Source organism: Lactuca sativa, chromosome 3 (assembly GCF_002870075.4).
Source record: "Lactuca sativa cultivar Salinas chromosome 3, Lsat_Salinas_v11, whole genome shotgun sequence".
NCBI lineage: Eukaryota > Viridiplantae > Streptophyta > Magnoliopsida > Asterales > Asteraceae > Lactuca > Lactuca sativa.
In genome coordinates, this window is record NC_056625.2 from 97,979,791 (window position 1) to 97,996,144 (window position 16,354).

The window sequence follows — 16,354 nt, forward strand, 5'->3', positions numbered from 1 at the left end:
TCCTTGACTACGTCCAACCACATGCGTTGCCTCATCTTCAAGTTTGGCTGATCCATGATATGTTTCAGACTCTTGTGGTCCGTGTAAATGGTACATCGAACCCCATAGAGATAATGTCTCCAAATCTTGAGAGCGAATACCACCATTCCCAACTCCAAATCGTGTGTGGAGTATCTCGTCTCATGAGGCTTCAACTGTCGTGAAGCGTAGGCTATCACCCATCCTCTCTGCATGAGGACCATTCCCAGTCCCATGATGGATGCATCACAGAACACTAAAAAATCCTCAACTCCCTCCAGGAGAGTCAAGACTGGAGCCTCACAAAGTCACTGTCTGAGGGTCTCAAATGCCCTCTGCTGATCAGGTCCCCACCGAAAATCCACCCCCTTCCTCGTCAGACGAGTGAGGGGTACTGCAATCTTGGAGAAATCCTATATGAATCTCCGGTAGTACCCAACCAATCCCAAGAAGCTCCTGATATCCAAGGGAGATTTCAGAACCTCCCACTGCATAATCGCCTCGATCTTGGTCGGATCAACCAAAATCCCCTCCTGGTTAACGAGATGTCTAAGGAACCGAACCTCTCGTAACAAAAACTCGCATTTCGAGAACTTTTCATAAAGTCGTTCTCGCCTCGTGACTCCCAATAGCTCCCGAAGATGCTCCTTGTGCTGCTCCCTAGTCTTGGAGTACACCAAGATATCATCTATGAACACGATGACTGAGTGATCGAGCATTAGTCTATAGACCTGATTCATCAGGTCCAAAAACACTGCCAGCACGTTGGTGAGCCCAAACGACATCACCAGGAACTCGTAATGTTCATAACGAGTCCAAAATGTGGTATTCTCCACGTCCTCCTCCCTAACCCTGACTTGATGGTACCCAGACCTCAGGTCTATCTTGGAGAGCCAAGATGCTCCCTAAAACTGATCGAAAATATCATCTATCATCGGGAGTGGATAACGGTTCTTCACCGTCAACTTGTTCAACTCCCGATAGTCAATGCACATCCGGTGTGAACCATCCTTCTTCCTAACGAAGAGAATTGGTGCTCCCTATGCAGAACTTCTTGGACGAATGAACTGCTTGCCCAACAGTTCCTGTAGCTGTGATGACAGCTCATGCATCTCTAGTGGTGCCAATCGATACGGCGCCTAGGCTATAGGGCCGCACCTGGCACAAGGTCGATCCTGAACTCGACCTACCTCCCCGGAGGCACTCTGCGTAACTCCTCCGGAAACACGTTAGCGAACTCCCTGACTATGGGAACCTATAAAACCAAGACCTGATCCCTAACCCGCGTATCCACCACATACGCTAGATAACCCGCATGCCCATGCTGAATATACTATCGAGCCCTGATAGGTGAGAAAAACCCTGAACCCACTCAGGTGCCCTCACCGAAGATAACAAGTTCTCTCCCACTTGGGGTTCGAACTACCACACGCTGACCCTCGCAGTCGATCATGGCATCGAATCGACTCAGCCAGTCCATACCCACTATCACACATACTTCCCCCATGGGAATCGGAATCAAGTCTATCAGAAAAGATACCCCAAATATCTCCAACACGCAACCCCGATAGACTAAAGAAGAAGAAATATCGTGTTCATTGGCGATAGAGACATGCAACGAACACTCTAACTCCCCTACTGGCAAACCGAACTCCTTACTAAATGATTGAGAGACAAAAGACCGACTCGTCCCGGAGTCAAATAACACCAAAGTAGGTAAGGAGTTCACTAAGAATGTATCTAACATGGTACAAAACATATAAGAATAAAGAAAATATAATCAGTAAGACAAAGGATAGCAACATACCATCAAAAAAATCTGGTGCTGTCCTGGCCTCCTCGGCCATAAGCTAGAAGGCACGTCCCCGAGCCTTCGGAGGCTCTGCTCTACCATGACCCCCGTCAGTAATCCTCAGTGTAGCCGGCGTTAGAGCCTGCACCGTCCTGGCAACGAGTTGTGGATTGTTGGTCTTTACGTGACCAACCTGATGGTAGTCTTAGCAGATCCTCATATCGTGAACCGGGGCTGGCTAGCGGCAATCACTCGCAAAGTGCCCCTCCTTGTCGCATTTGCAGCACGCATTACCAAATCTACAAACTCCCGAATGACCCTTCCAAAACTTGCCACAAGTGCGGCCATGTTGGCCTCCGGACCTAGTATCAGCGGTCTTAGACCACTTTGGCGCCGGCTGTGACTGCATCAGGTCCTGTCTCTGCTCCCATAACTGTAACTCGATCTCAAGCTCATGCCGCTTAATAGCCTCCTATAACTCCAACAGTGTATCGCAATGCTGGGTAGCAACAAATTGACGGATGTCAGTCTTGAGCATGCTCAGATAACGTGTCGTATGAGCTTGCTCGAAAGCAAACTATGAATAGAACATCGCCCTATCAGTGAACATACGAGTGATCTCTGTCATGACTCTGCATCCTGTCTCAAATCTGAAAACTCATGAGCTAACCGCTCCAACTCGACCCGCGAAATATAGCAAGCACGGAACATATCCCTGAACTCCTCCCAAGTAACCGCAACTCTCTGATCATCTGTATACGACCCCGCCATCAACCTCCACCGGTCCTTTGCCCTAGACCTCAGTGTTGAATAAGGTGTCTAAGTCCATAACTATATTTGAGATGTACTTGACTCGACCCGACATGGTCCATTTGGGTTGCACTTCACCCGAACAATTTATATGGATAATCTTTTGAGAATAGTATAAGTTATGATTTATTAATATATTATAAGTTCTAATATATTAATAAGAAATCATATTATTTAATTAGTATTGATCTAAAATTAATTTAGTGATCAAAAGTGTGACTAATTAAATATGGACTCGTGTATTTATATAGTGTGGGCTAATGCTTATTTAGAATGGGCTAGGCTTGCATGGTAAGTCCATGGAGCTTTAACCCATGGATCTCATGGAAATGAAATGTCATGGGTATTAGGGTTTACACGGATGTAACCCTAATCCACCACACTATATAAAGGAGTCCTTGGCACTTGAAATGATGATAGTTGTGTGTGAGCAAAGGTGGCCGATTTCTACAAGTGTTCATACTCTCTCTAAAGGTTTCCAAGGTTTATGGTGATTTGTGACTTCCATTTGAGGCATCCACATTATTGATGCTAGGCTATCAAACTCCAAGCAATCAACCACTACTAAAAAGGTATGTAACTCTACTAGCTTATTAAGTTTCAAAGTTCCCCATATCATGCTAGTTAGGTTATGAACCTTGGAAAAGTAAATTTGCATATATCTTAGTAAAACATAGATCCAAGGTTTCTAGGGTTGCATGTACACCATATGAGTGTTATAATGCTCAAAACCCTTCAGTGGATTAGAGACTAGGCTTGTTATCCTGATACTTGATTCAAATTGTTGAAAAAACTCAAGTTTTTTGCATTCTGCAGCATGAACTCGCCGAGTCCATGGGGGGACTCGACGAGTCCATGAGATAATTCATCCAACTCGTCGAGTAGGTTCGTGCTCCTGGAAATGGACTAGAAACATTACCCTAAATTGTTTTGGTCTTATAAAACTTGTTTTAGATGGTGTAATGGTTATGCTAATCCATTTTCAATGGCTATTATCAAAATTTCAAGTTTTGTATGGTTTATTTATGATTATTGAAATTTTTGATATGAATGTTCATGAACTTATGAGTTTAGAAGATCATAGGAATTATTTGCAACTTGCTTGGTAGTTTAATTCTTGATCTTGATGTGTTTTAATGGAATCCATAATTTGTCCTCAAGTTATGGATTACCAAAAGTAACTCTTTTAAAGTCCATTAAAGAAACACATAGGTTACATAAAATGAAAATTCTCTCATTTTAATAAACTATTAACTCATAAGTTATGAAAGATTAAAAGTTTTGAAAGTTAAAAAACATGCCCTCAAGTTTTGGAACATGTAAAGTCTCACACCCTTCGGTAAAACTTTAGTTCCAACCCCTAGAATTTTAAAAGTCAAAATTCAACCCTTATACTTTATAATATTATAAGTTTAATAATAATAATTATATATGTATAAGAACAAGTCAGTTTACCATGAGTAGGCCTCATTCACGAAGCCGGTCAATAAGGGGGGTATAAGGTTGTTGCCTATAAAATGGCAACTTAATGGGTATCCACTCTCACCCATCGCTTCCTTGACTAGTGGAGGGTCGTTAGCCGAACGGGTAAGACAATGACTTTAATCCTCATTAAAAGTATGATGGTTATAAAGTAACTAGATGTTTTTATAAATTCTTAATCTTAGTTACTTTAAGAAAATGTGAATAAGGTGCTAACCCATGAAATTACACTTTGCACTTTGCTTAAGTCGTTAGTGGAGCATGTGTGGTTAACTGGCACACTAACCTGGACTTAACAAGGTAGGAAAAGGGTGGCTTAAGGTTTATCATAGGTCGGTGGAGTGTGTGTGGTTAACCGACACATCGATTGAGTGATACATATTAAGAGTACCAAGTAATTTGCATGGTTACTTCACACTTTGTTTTGCGATCTTCGGCATCCCAGTCACAAAACCTGAAGGGCGCACTCGAGATTGAAACATGCCATTGAAAAGTTCAATTAATCTCAAAGAATCTAGGAGTTTCAAAAACCAATTAAAACCTAATAATTTATTTCGTTTTTCATGGTGGAAATTGGTGAATCGTCATTCACCTACCTTCAAATATTTTATAGGTTGGATTACGGCATCCCTCTTCTAAGTTATAAAATATTGTGTTGGATCCTAGCCTTAATATTACATTTGGGTATCTTATTAAGGACTATCTTATATATAATCTAAACTTGTCTTTCTTCTTTGCGAATGTCTTCCAACAATCCTGCTTCTGGATCAAACCCTACCGGCTCCTTCTCTCTCATGAACCTTTGTGGGAGAGTCATCTTTGATGGATCCAACTTTATGGATTGGAACAGGAACATCAGGATGGTCACTCGGTATAAGGACAAGAAATATGTCCTCGAAAAGGAGCTTAAGGAACTTGAGTCGTCTGCTACTCCTGAGGATGGTCACACGTACCCATATTTGTCTCAAGTATCATCACAACGCCCTAACAATATACGTAAGCATGGCATGCACTCAATCCTCACTCCTAGAGGAAGGCTAAATATCTCATAACTGGCGGACTGATCCCACACAACTCATCCATAAAACTTCCACCAACCCTGCAGCCCTAGTGTATGCTAGCCATACATAACGCTAGACCCTATAGACACCTGAATATTCGATCCTACCCTAAACTGTGACAACCCGAAATTTCCATTCTGTGCAAACTATATCACTTCAATAGAAGTTATAGCAGTCACAGTGAATTTTCAGACTTTTCGCGTAAGTTTGAGTAATTCAGGGTTTACACTTCAGGAAAAATCAAGAGAGTGGGTGCACTAGGGTTTTGTGCAACACTATTATTCCAACACTCTATTATATTAGAGATCATTTCTGGAATAAAAATATTTTCTGCCAAAAATATCTTAGGACTATAAATAGATTTCTGAACCAAATTCATTCATTATTCACATTTCCAACTAGAGAAAAGCCATTTTCTCTCTCACGGATCTTCGGGTTTTTATACCAAAACGTGAGTAACTCTTTCTAGTAGTTTTAGAATACTTATTATGTGCTTATAACATGATTCAGATGGCTAAATCATTAGATCTAGGAGTTTACTCCCCAAGGTGTTCTTGGGCGGTAAACTCCCAAAACCGAGCCTAGCTTGTTCCTTGTGTTATGCTACTGCCTTAGACTCAATTGTAGGTGTATTTGTTGGATAAGGTGTCTAAGTCCATAACTTATTTGGTACATACTTGACCCGACCCGGCATGGTCCATTTAGGTTGCACTTCACCCAAACGATTTATGGATAATTTTATGAGAATTGTATACTTACGATTTATTAATATATTATAAGTTATAATATATTAATATGAAGTCATGTTATTTAATTATTTTTAGTCTTAAATTAATTATGAATTAATTTAGAGATTAAAAAGAAGACTGATTAAATTATGGGCTATTATATTTTATATAGTGTGGGCTAATACTCATTTGTTAATGGGCTAAGCTAATATGGAAGTCCATGGATGATCCATGGAGCTTTTAACCCATGGATCCTTGGAAAGGAAAAGACATGGGTTATTAGGGTTTCACCCTAACCATGCACACTATATAAAGAAGCATATGATGCAAGAAATGAGACACTAGTTGTGTGAGACTTAGTGGTGGCCGATTTCATAAGAAAGTATACTACTCTCTCAAAGTTTTTCCAAGTGTTTGTGGTGATTTGTGATGCCATTTGAGGCATTCATATTATTGGTGCTAGGCTCTCAAACTCCAAGCAATCAACCACCATCAAAAGGTATGTATTTCTACTAGTAGTTTTATGATTCATAATCCTTATGCTATGCTAGTTAGGAAGAAACCTTGGAAATTATTATTTGCATGTATTTTAGAAGAAAACATAGATCCAAGGTTTATTAGGATTGCATGCACACTTAGGAAGTGTTAGATTGCTCAAAACCCAACAGTGGTATCAGAGACTAGGCTTGTTTTCTTGAATACTTGATGCAAATTGCTGAAAATCGAAGTTTATGTGCTGTCTGCACAGCAGACTCGCCGAGTCCATGAAGGGACTCGACGAGTCCAAGACAAAATTCATCCAACTCGGCGAGTTGGTTCATGCACTCGACGAGTTTGACCCCCAGACAGCATATCTTCGAGTTTTGGTGCTGGAATTGGTCTAGAATCATTACCTTAAACTGTTTTGGACTCATAAAACCTGTTTTTGATGTGGTAATGATGATGGTGGACCAATTTCAAAGTTATAATCAAAATTTCAAGTTTATATGTGTTCATATGATTCTTGAAATTGTTGATGTGGATGTTCATGTTCATATGAGTTTTGTTAGATCATAGGAATTATTTGCAAATTGTTTGTTAGTTAATTCTTGATCTTAATGTGTTTTAATGGAATTCATAATTTGTCCTCAAGTTATAGAATTCCAAAAGTTTTTTCTTTTAAATGTTTTTTTAAGAAGTCATAAGTTACACTTTTGAAGAGTTTTTCTAATAAATGCTTTTATGGACTTCATAACTTGTCCTCAAGTTATGGATTTCCAAGAGACTCTTCATTAAAAGTTTTAAACACTTAATTAAAACTCATAAGTTATGAATATCCAAAAGTTTATGAATTGTTCAAAACTTGCCCTCAAGTTTTGGAATTTGTAAAGTCTCACACAAACTTTAATTCCACATCCTAGAGTTTTAAAAGTTAAAATTCAACACTTATACTATTTATAACATTAATGGTTAATTATTATATATATATATATATATATATATATATATATATATATGTATGTATAAGAACAAGTTCTTTTACCGTTACTAGGCCTCATTCACGAAGCCCGTCTATAAGGCGGGTATAAGGTTGTTGCCTATAAAATGGCAACTTAATGGGTGTCCACTCTCACCCACCGCTTGCTTGATCGGTGGAGGGTCGTTAGCCGAACGGGTAAGATAATGACTTTAAATTCTCATTAAAAGTATAATGAATATTATAAAGTAACTAAATATTTTTTATTTAATTCCCAATCTTAGTTACTTTAGGAAAAATGTGAATTTGGTGCTAGCCCATGGAATTCACACTTTGTACCTTACCAAGTCGTTGGTGGAGCGTGTGTGGTTAACCGGCACACTAACTTGGACTAGTAAGGATCACGAAGGGTGACTTAATGTTTGTCATAGATCAATGGAGCGTGTGTGGTTAACCGGCACATTGATTAGGTGATAATATTAAGGGTACCAAGTGAATTGGTATGGTTATTCACACCTTGTTTTGTGATCCTCGGCATCCCAGTCACAAAATTTGAGAGGGCACACTCGAGATTGAAACATGCCATTGAAAAGTTCAATGAATCTCAAAAGATCTAGGAATTTCAAATCCAATTAAAACCTAATAAATTATTTCATTTTTCATGGTGGAAATTGGTGAATCGTCATTCGCCTACCTTCAAATATTTTATAGCTTGGATTACGGCATCCCTCTTCCAAATTATAAAATATTGTGTTGGGTCCTAGCCTTAATATTTCATATTGGGTGTTATATTAAGGACTTTGAATCAACTAACTTGATTTTCTCCCATTATAGATGTCTGGTTCAGACAACTATGATCTTCCCAAATCTCTTGAAGATGGTGTCCCTCAACATCATGCTTCACTTCCTCCACCTCCTCCAATTATTCTCCCTCACCCACAAGTTCTTGAAAAGTTTAAAGTCACTCAATCCCTATTGGCAGGCATAGTCTATGTGTGCTCACATCTTGGAGATAAAGTCACATATTGACAAGCCGGGAGAGTTGGGTGTCAAAGTCTCGTGAAAGTTGGGTGTCAAAGTCTCGTGAAAGTTGGATGTTCAATCACTTTCTTAGTAACATAGTGAGTCTCTTTGGGACTACTATGAGACAGACTATGACATGACCCTTAATGATCTTATCTATTTGCTTGGTCTTGTGGAATCAGTAATGATTTGGAACACCAGTAAAGAAAATTTGATTAAAAGAACAACTTCCCAAGTCTTAAATGGACATTAACAATGGTAGCATTGGATATCTAGAAAAGCATTTCTCTTCCCAATGTAAAGGGATCGGCCATAGTCAACTCAGTTGACCAAATGGTAAAGAGAAAGGCTAAGTCTGAGATAGTCTCATGTGCCATTACCAAAGGGTCTATATGTTTTATTGCCAAAGGGAGGGACACTGATTGCGAAGCTGCCATATTTACCTGAAAGATCATAAGATTGATCAAGTCAAAAAGTTTGACTCTACTTCAGTTAAAGTCCACTGACTAACTCTATTAAGTTTCTATTTGGAGATTCTTATTACATAATGTGAATGGGTCACATGTTGATGTTTTTAAGAATCAAAGAAAAGATAGGAAGCTTAAAGTAAGTATATGTTGATTCTGATTGCGAAGGTGGGTTTCGATCGCATGGTTCGGTAATCAGAATTTTGAGCTGTTGCTTAAGAGTTATAATATATTGCTTATGAATAGATAACAACAAGGTTTTCATGTGGATTGTAAGGATAAGTTTTTCCGCAAAGTTTTAAAATAAAAGAAAAAAAGGGTTTTAATTTTATTTATTTTAAAAATATCCTTACAATGACATCTGTGGAAAATTGTTACTTATATGTTTCTAGTAATAGCAATATTGGAAAGTGGATTTGATTCTTTCATTTGTGGTAATGTCTGACTTTACCAAATGAAGAAAGTTTTCCATCACCCAAGTTGCAATTGGATAGAAACTTGGAATCATACAAGTTGTATTGTACGATGAATGAGAATTTTCATCTTTGAAAATTAAGACTAATTCTTTGATCACATGTATATGTGAGTCAATTGAAGGACTAAGGAATTAGGTACACTGGGTGTGCGCTGGTCAAGGTCCACCACAAAGATTGATTTGTCATGATTTACTAAAGATTAGTAAATATGATTATACTTATAAGGTTAAGTATAATTCTGTAACATTGGAAAGGTTACAATGTATGACAAAACAAATGAGAAGAATCAAATTAGGCAGAAAGATAAAAGTTTCTCAAATCTGAAAGGATGGGAGAGTACTTTAGTATCGTATTTCATGATCATCTTAATGATTATGAAACCATATCACAAATTCATACTCTAAGGACGTCTTAGTGCATTGTTATGGCTAAGAAGAGAGGTCATGAATTGTTGGATTGGTTAAAATCAAGAAGATGAGTCATACTTCATTCCAAAACAATTCTTAGAGTCATACTCCAAGATTGTAACCTTGAGTGACATAAAGGAAGATTTATTAACACTAGTCAAATGTAAGAGTAAAATGTTTTCTACTCTTGTACATTTGAGATTGGTAAGTTGTGATGTCTTGGATGAGACAAAGACCAACTAAGACCAATTGTGTGAAGTGTTAGTCTTGATAAGAATCCGCACTGTCCCTTGAATATTTGTTTTGTCAAGGAATGGTTCTTGACTGGGGAAACTTATATGTCTAGGGGACAGTGGGAGCCTTAAAGATCCTGAAAGAGTTTCAAGATTTAATCAAGAGTAAAACCTGTAATTTATCACTAGCACACGACTTAAGGTTTGCAACCTATCGTGTTGACATAATTCTTATTTCTGTACCTACTTCAAATAAGTTGAATTTGCATGTTAGTTATCAGAGTTCAACTTGGAAGCATTGGTGGGCCTTGTGCTACCAAGGTGACAAGAAACTAAGAATGAACAAGTTTAATCCATGTAAGGCTGAATTTGTCACTAACCTTATCTTGTGATTATGGTTTTGACAAATTCACATGGATAGGAACTCATACACCATAAAATCTAAGTGTCATAAGGTTTCTCTCCGATTCATGAGAATGATGGTGAGGAAACGCTTTCACTAAGTAGATTTTAAGTAGATAGCAATTGTGTTATTTGCATTTTCAAAAGTCGTTAGTGGAGCGTGTGTGGTTAACCGGCACGCTAACATGGACTTGTGAGAAATGGCAAATGTCTAAGCAATTGAGACTATGATTACGGTACCCCTTTTCATACTTCAGAAAATTGTTTAAACACACATGTGAGCTATCTAAGAAAGGGTGTATGAATCTAAATTTCAGAAGTCCAGCAGATTTCTGGAAATATGTCAGAGCTAGTGGGAGCATAAGTGTTATGCTGATAATCATCATGTTAGTGGGAGCATGATTATTACGTTTAGTGTTGCAAGTTAGCAATGTTAATTATAGAAAAACAAAAGTTTCAATTCGTGAAGTTGCAGGGGTTGAAAAAGTCGTTTTGCTATAATTAAGGGAGAGGAAATTATACTTCATTTCAATTCTAGAAGCTTAGATTGAGATTTTAATCATCTTTAGTCAAGAATATATATATATATATATATATATATATATATATATATATATATATATATATATATATATATATATATATATATATATATGAATTTTATGTCTGAATGGTTCGACTTAAGGAAATTCATATATGTATTGTGTTCTCAAAATTCAATTATGACTACGGCATCCCTCTTCATAGTTAAATTTTGAAAACATGGCAAATAAAAAATATTGTAGCAAAAGATTGGTCTAGTATCATGTCTTTATGTCAAACATCATGAATCGTGTCCCATATGCTTCGGATATAGGATCAACTGCATGTGCTATAATATTCATTTTCTAAATTTTCCAAATGCTTAAGGCATTGAGAAGGGAAAAGTCTAGAACTGGATATGACTAAAGTGATTATGCAATTGTCGAGGAAAATATGAGGTTCGCCAAAGATTGGTTGCTCAGGGAAAGTTGGAAGTATGATGTAAGTTGTCGGAAAGGACCATATTGACATATTCTGAAAAGAAGTAACTCTTGTTCGGAAGTGATAGTCAAAATGGGACTATAGAAATGTCTCCATAGGTGGAAGTGATTCAATCTGTGTAAGATTAGAAAACTTTAATGCAAGAAGGATGTTCAAAGCAATGTACTTTGAATATGAGAATTCGTTTCCATAGAGTTGATCTTCTTTGGAATACTCTGTAATGACTGATGACAAGGTTTTGGTGGCCTTGTGCATGATCATTACAAGAGGAACATTGCATAAAAGTTTAACCTCTAACAGATTTTTTGGTAAATGATAGGAATCGGGGATTCTCACATTTACAATAAGGATTTGGGATTGTGAAATGAGTATCAATGGAATCATGTTCAATTGATCTACATCACAATGTAAGGATCATAGACAAACATAGTGTGCATACTTGGAGTATGGCATAACCATTGTTTAGAAAAAACAAAGTGTACATGCTAGGAGCATGGGACGACTGTTGTTTTTTATTCAAGTCTTAAGTTGATTGTTTGAAACATTATACAATGAATAATGTGTAATAAATATGGTGATAAATAAAAGGTGGTTCTATTTATATTCAAAAGGGTTCTGAGACCATATTGGATTCGATTATTATTGTGTTTCACTTTGCATGTTTTGACTTCCAAAATAGCTAGGTTATTCTTTCCGAATGACTAAGTTATTTAAACACTCCACAGTCGTTCATATGTTGGAAGTAGGTATGAATCAAGACTGTCATGAATCGAGTTTGTAGATGGCTAAATGGGTTTACTCATAGCAATGGTTGCTACAACATTCATGAGTGCTCATAAGTTATGAGTATTGGAATAAACCCACGCTCACTTGTATCACTTCATGGAATTTATCTCGAGTCATCATGAGACGGTAATATCATATAAATCTTCAAACCTAAAGATATGAGTTGTTACCTATGAGTTGGTTGTGCATTGATTGCACGTAAACGCATCAGTAACTTGATGTTATAAAACGTGCCTTTGTGTATAATTCAACAAGTAGTAGAACAAGCATATGATTCGAAGTTTATCTGTTCCTTCTAGAAATAGAAGCGATATTTGGGCCCCTCGATGATTTTGTTGTGACCTATGTACCGACCGGTCAGAACTAAATTGATGTGTTCGATTCAGTTCTTTGTCAAACAATCGGAAAATTGGGAAACAAATTGTTGGACAATAAGTACGACGTGGTTCCATGTATTTGTCCGGCTGATATCATGAGAACAGAGGATTATATGATCACTTATCTAAAATGGCGCTTCATAGTTCAACAGAGTTTTCGAGAGCTACGATTGCTGGTTGGTTCCTGAAGTAACATACGCAAATATAGTTATTAGACTTATCCAAGTGTGAGTCTATTGGATAAGGTGTCTAAGTCCATAACTTATTTGGTACATACTTGACCCGACCCGGCATGGTCCATTTAGGTTGCACTTCACCCAAACGATTTATGGATAATTTTATGAGAATTGTATACTTACGATTTATTAATATATTATAAGTTATAATATATTAATATGAAGTCATGTTATTTAATTATTTTTAGTCTTAAATTAATTATGAATTAATTTAGAGATTAAAAAGAAGACTGATTAAATTATGGGCTATTATATTTTATATAGTGTGGGCTAATAGTCATTTGTTAATGGGCTAAGCTAATATGGAAGTCCATGGATGATCCATGGAGCTTTTAACCCATGGATCCTTGGAAAGGAAAAGACATGGGTTATTAGGGTTTCACCCTAACCATGCACACTATATAAAGAAGCATATGATGCAAGAAATGAGACACTAGTTGTGTGAGACTTAGTGGTGGCCGATTTCATAAGAAAGTATACTACTCTCTCAAAGTTTTTCCAAGTGTTTGTGGTGATTTGTGATGCCATTTGAGGCATTCATATTATTGGTGCTAGGCTCTCAAACTCCAAGCAATCAACCACCATCAAAAGGTATGTATTTCTACTAGTAGTTTTATGATTCATAATCCTTATGCTATGCTAGTTAGGAAGAAACCTTGGAAATTATTATTTGCATGTATTTTAGAAGAAAACATAGATCCAAGGTTTATTAGGATTTCATGCACACTTAGGAAGTGTTAGATTGCTCAAAACCCAACAATATTAAGGACAAGAAAACAATCAAAGAACACAAACAAATGAGAGTTTACGGCCCAAGTGTATCTTAGGCCGTAAACTCCATAGAAATGGACCAAAGGGTGTTATTAAGACACCTAAAGCCCTAGAACTTTACATGAAATTGTTTCCCACTTAATTGAAGGACCAAAGCACATCAAAATCACTTATCAAAGTGAGTTTACGGCCAAGACTTTGTTCTTGGGCCGTAAACATGAAAGAATGGCACCAAAGTGTGCCTAATGCCTTCATATGCTTGGAATAAAAGCCTAGAACCTATACCACATGTGCAAGAGACTTGAAAGCATCAAAATCACCTATTGAAGTGAGTTTACGGCCTTGGTAATGCTCCTAGGCCGTAAACACCCAACAAGGGCACCAAAGTGTGCCTAGGGTCCCCAATTGCTTTAAACAAATGTCTAGAACCTATCCTTCAAATGCATGAGGCTTGAAAACAACAAAACAACAACCCAAGGGAGTTTACGGCCGTAAACTCCAAGGGAAATGGCCTTAGGGCCGTAAACTCCTAAATGGAGTGTTTCTATGCCTTAAACCCCTTCAAGGATGGAACCACCAAGTTGGAATAATTCTAGAAATCATTTGGGACTTTAAAACACACAAATACCCCATGGTTGGGAGTTTACGGCCGTAAACTCAAGAGTTTACAACCGTAAACTCCATGTGTGTTAGTATATGAGGATTAAACTCATATATGGGGTCCTTTGGAACCCTAAACACAAGTACCTTGTCCCACAATAGCTTAGATGCAATCCTTAGGGCTTAAAACACTTATATAAAGTGTTTATTATGTCTAGGATGTCTTAGCTTTATCAATTAGTAACTTAAGACTAATTGAGTGCATATATGTGTGATTATATGTTCATTAGGATCGTAGTGTGTGTACAAGTCCTCGCTTGACACCTAGCAATCCTATACAGTTCAATTCATTCCAATCACCAACTACAGGTGAGTTGATACCCCTTAATCAATGTTTTAAATGATTTTAAATGCTTTAATGGGGGGGGGGGAATACAAGTAGAAAACAATATGTTATTAAATCAATCTTATGTATTTTATAACTATGTTTTCACTCAGTAGATTTCACATATTTCAAAAGGTGACACATGAAGTGGTTTTCTATCTTAAAATACCTTGATAACAAAAGTATTAGTTTTGAAATGTTTATTAAAATGACATCAAGTCATTCTTAATTATTGTTCAAAACTCCTAGATATCTTGCAAAACCATTGTTTTACCTTCTTGAATCAAACTATACTTATGCGCATATGTTCATTTATATGTTAGAGATTATAGTTTTCATCCTTCGTTCAGTTTCCCACACCCTGGTGTATCGAGGGTGCATAAATCTACTTGAACAACCACTTACTTTCCAGTTAATTATCATAGGGATAGTTAGAAGAAACAGAACATTATTCCTATTACAAGGAATCACACAAGAGTTAGTTCATTCATGAGTCTATACAGTACCTTACATGATACATGAGTACACGTATTTAGGAATACATGATACATGAATATGTTTACATATACTTATCTGTTACACGAACACACTTACATGAATACCATACAGGAACACTTCTATATAGGTGCATTATCCTGTATTTACTTACCTGGATACTTGTACTTAGAACTACAAGGATGATTTAGTAGTACTTACTGTGTAAATTGTCTTTCCTATCCCGGTTCAATGGGATATCTCGGCGGGACTTACCATTCCGAACCCCACTGATTAGCACCAGTGGTCGATAAATGTCTACGGATGTCTAAGGTTGTCACTTATTTAGTAGTCAGTGATGGGACTAACCATCCCTCTGTCCAACTGTTGCAACAGTGGATGAGATGTGAATCTTCAGAGGATCATTAGGTTAACGCTGTTATAGGACTAACCCTCCCTCCACCCTGCTGCCGCTACAGAGGATGAGGGGACACTCTTCGGATGTCCATAGGGTCTATCTTTCGCTTCGGCGAGGTCGTGTAAATCCTGGTCACCCAGGGATAACACTTACATGATTATGCTTTTTCCTGTTTACTTTATTTTGTGATATATTCACATAAACGATGAGTTAGACTAAGCACTTTTAGTACTAGTCAATAGAAAGGAAAAACTATCATATTACTTATAGAACATTCGGGTCTTGGTAGAAGACTACATAGTCATAACAGAACATTCGGGTCTTGGTAGAAGACTACATAGTCATAAAAAAACATTCGGGTCTTGGTAGAAGACTACATCTCAAACTGATAGAAAATAAGGGATTTTCTAGGGTTTTTCATACTTACATCAACATTTTTATTTAAAAAATGTACATGGCCTTCATAATAGATTTTCACAAACAACACAATGACACTTAAATACTTATGAATTCACTAGCTTTAAAGCTGATACTCGCTTTCAAAATAACTTGTATTATCAGGTCATCAGTAGACATGTACGGAGGCCAGGTTTTGAGAAGACGGAGCAGACAAGTCTCGTCTTTTATTTTGATTGTATACTTGTGGTGTCTTACTACAATGAAAGAACACACATGTATTAAAATTTTATTTATAATGCAATGGATGATGTTGTTGCTTGTTTATTATATTACACTGTTGTGATACTGTACATGACGTCCTCCACCCCTGAACGTTTCCGCCGTTCGTGGTTTTGGGGTGTGACATAAACCATTCATCAAACAAGAACAGGAAATAAGGCCACATCAAACATTCTAAGGCTATAAGATCTTAATTATGTATAACCATGATGCATACACCAAGTAACTACAGTAATGATGTCAATTTCATA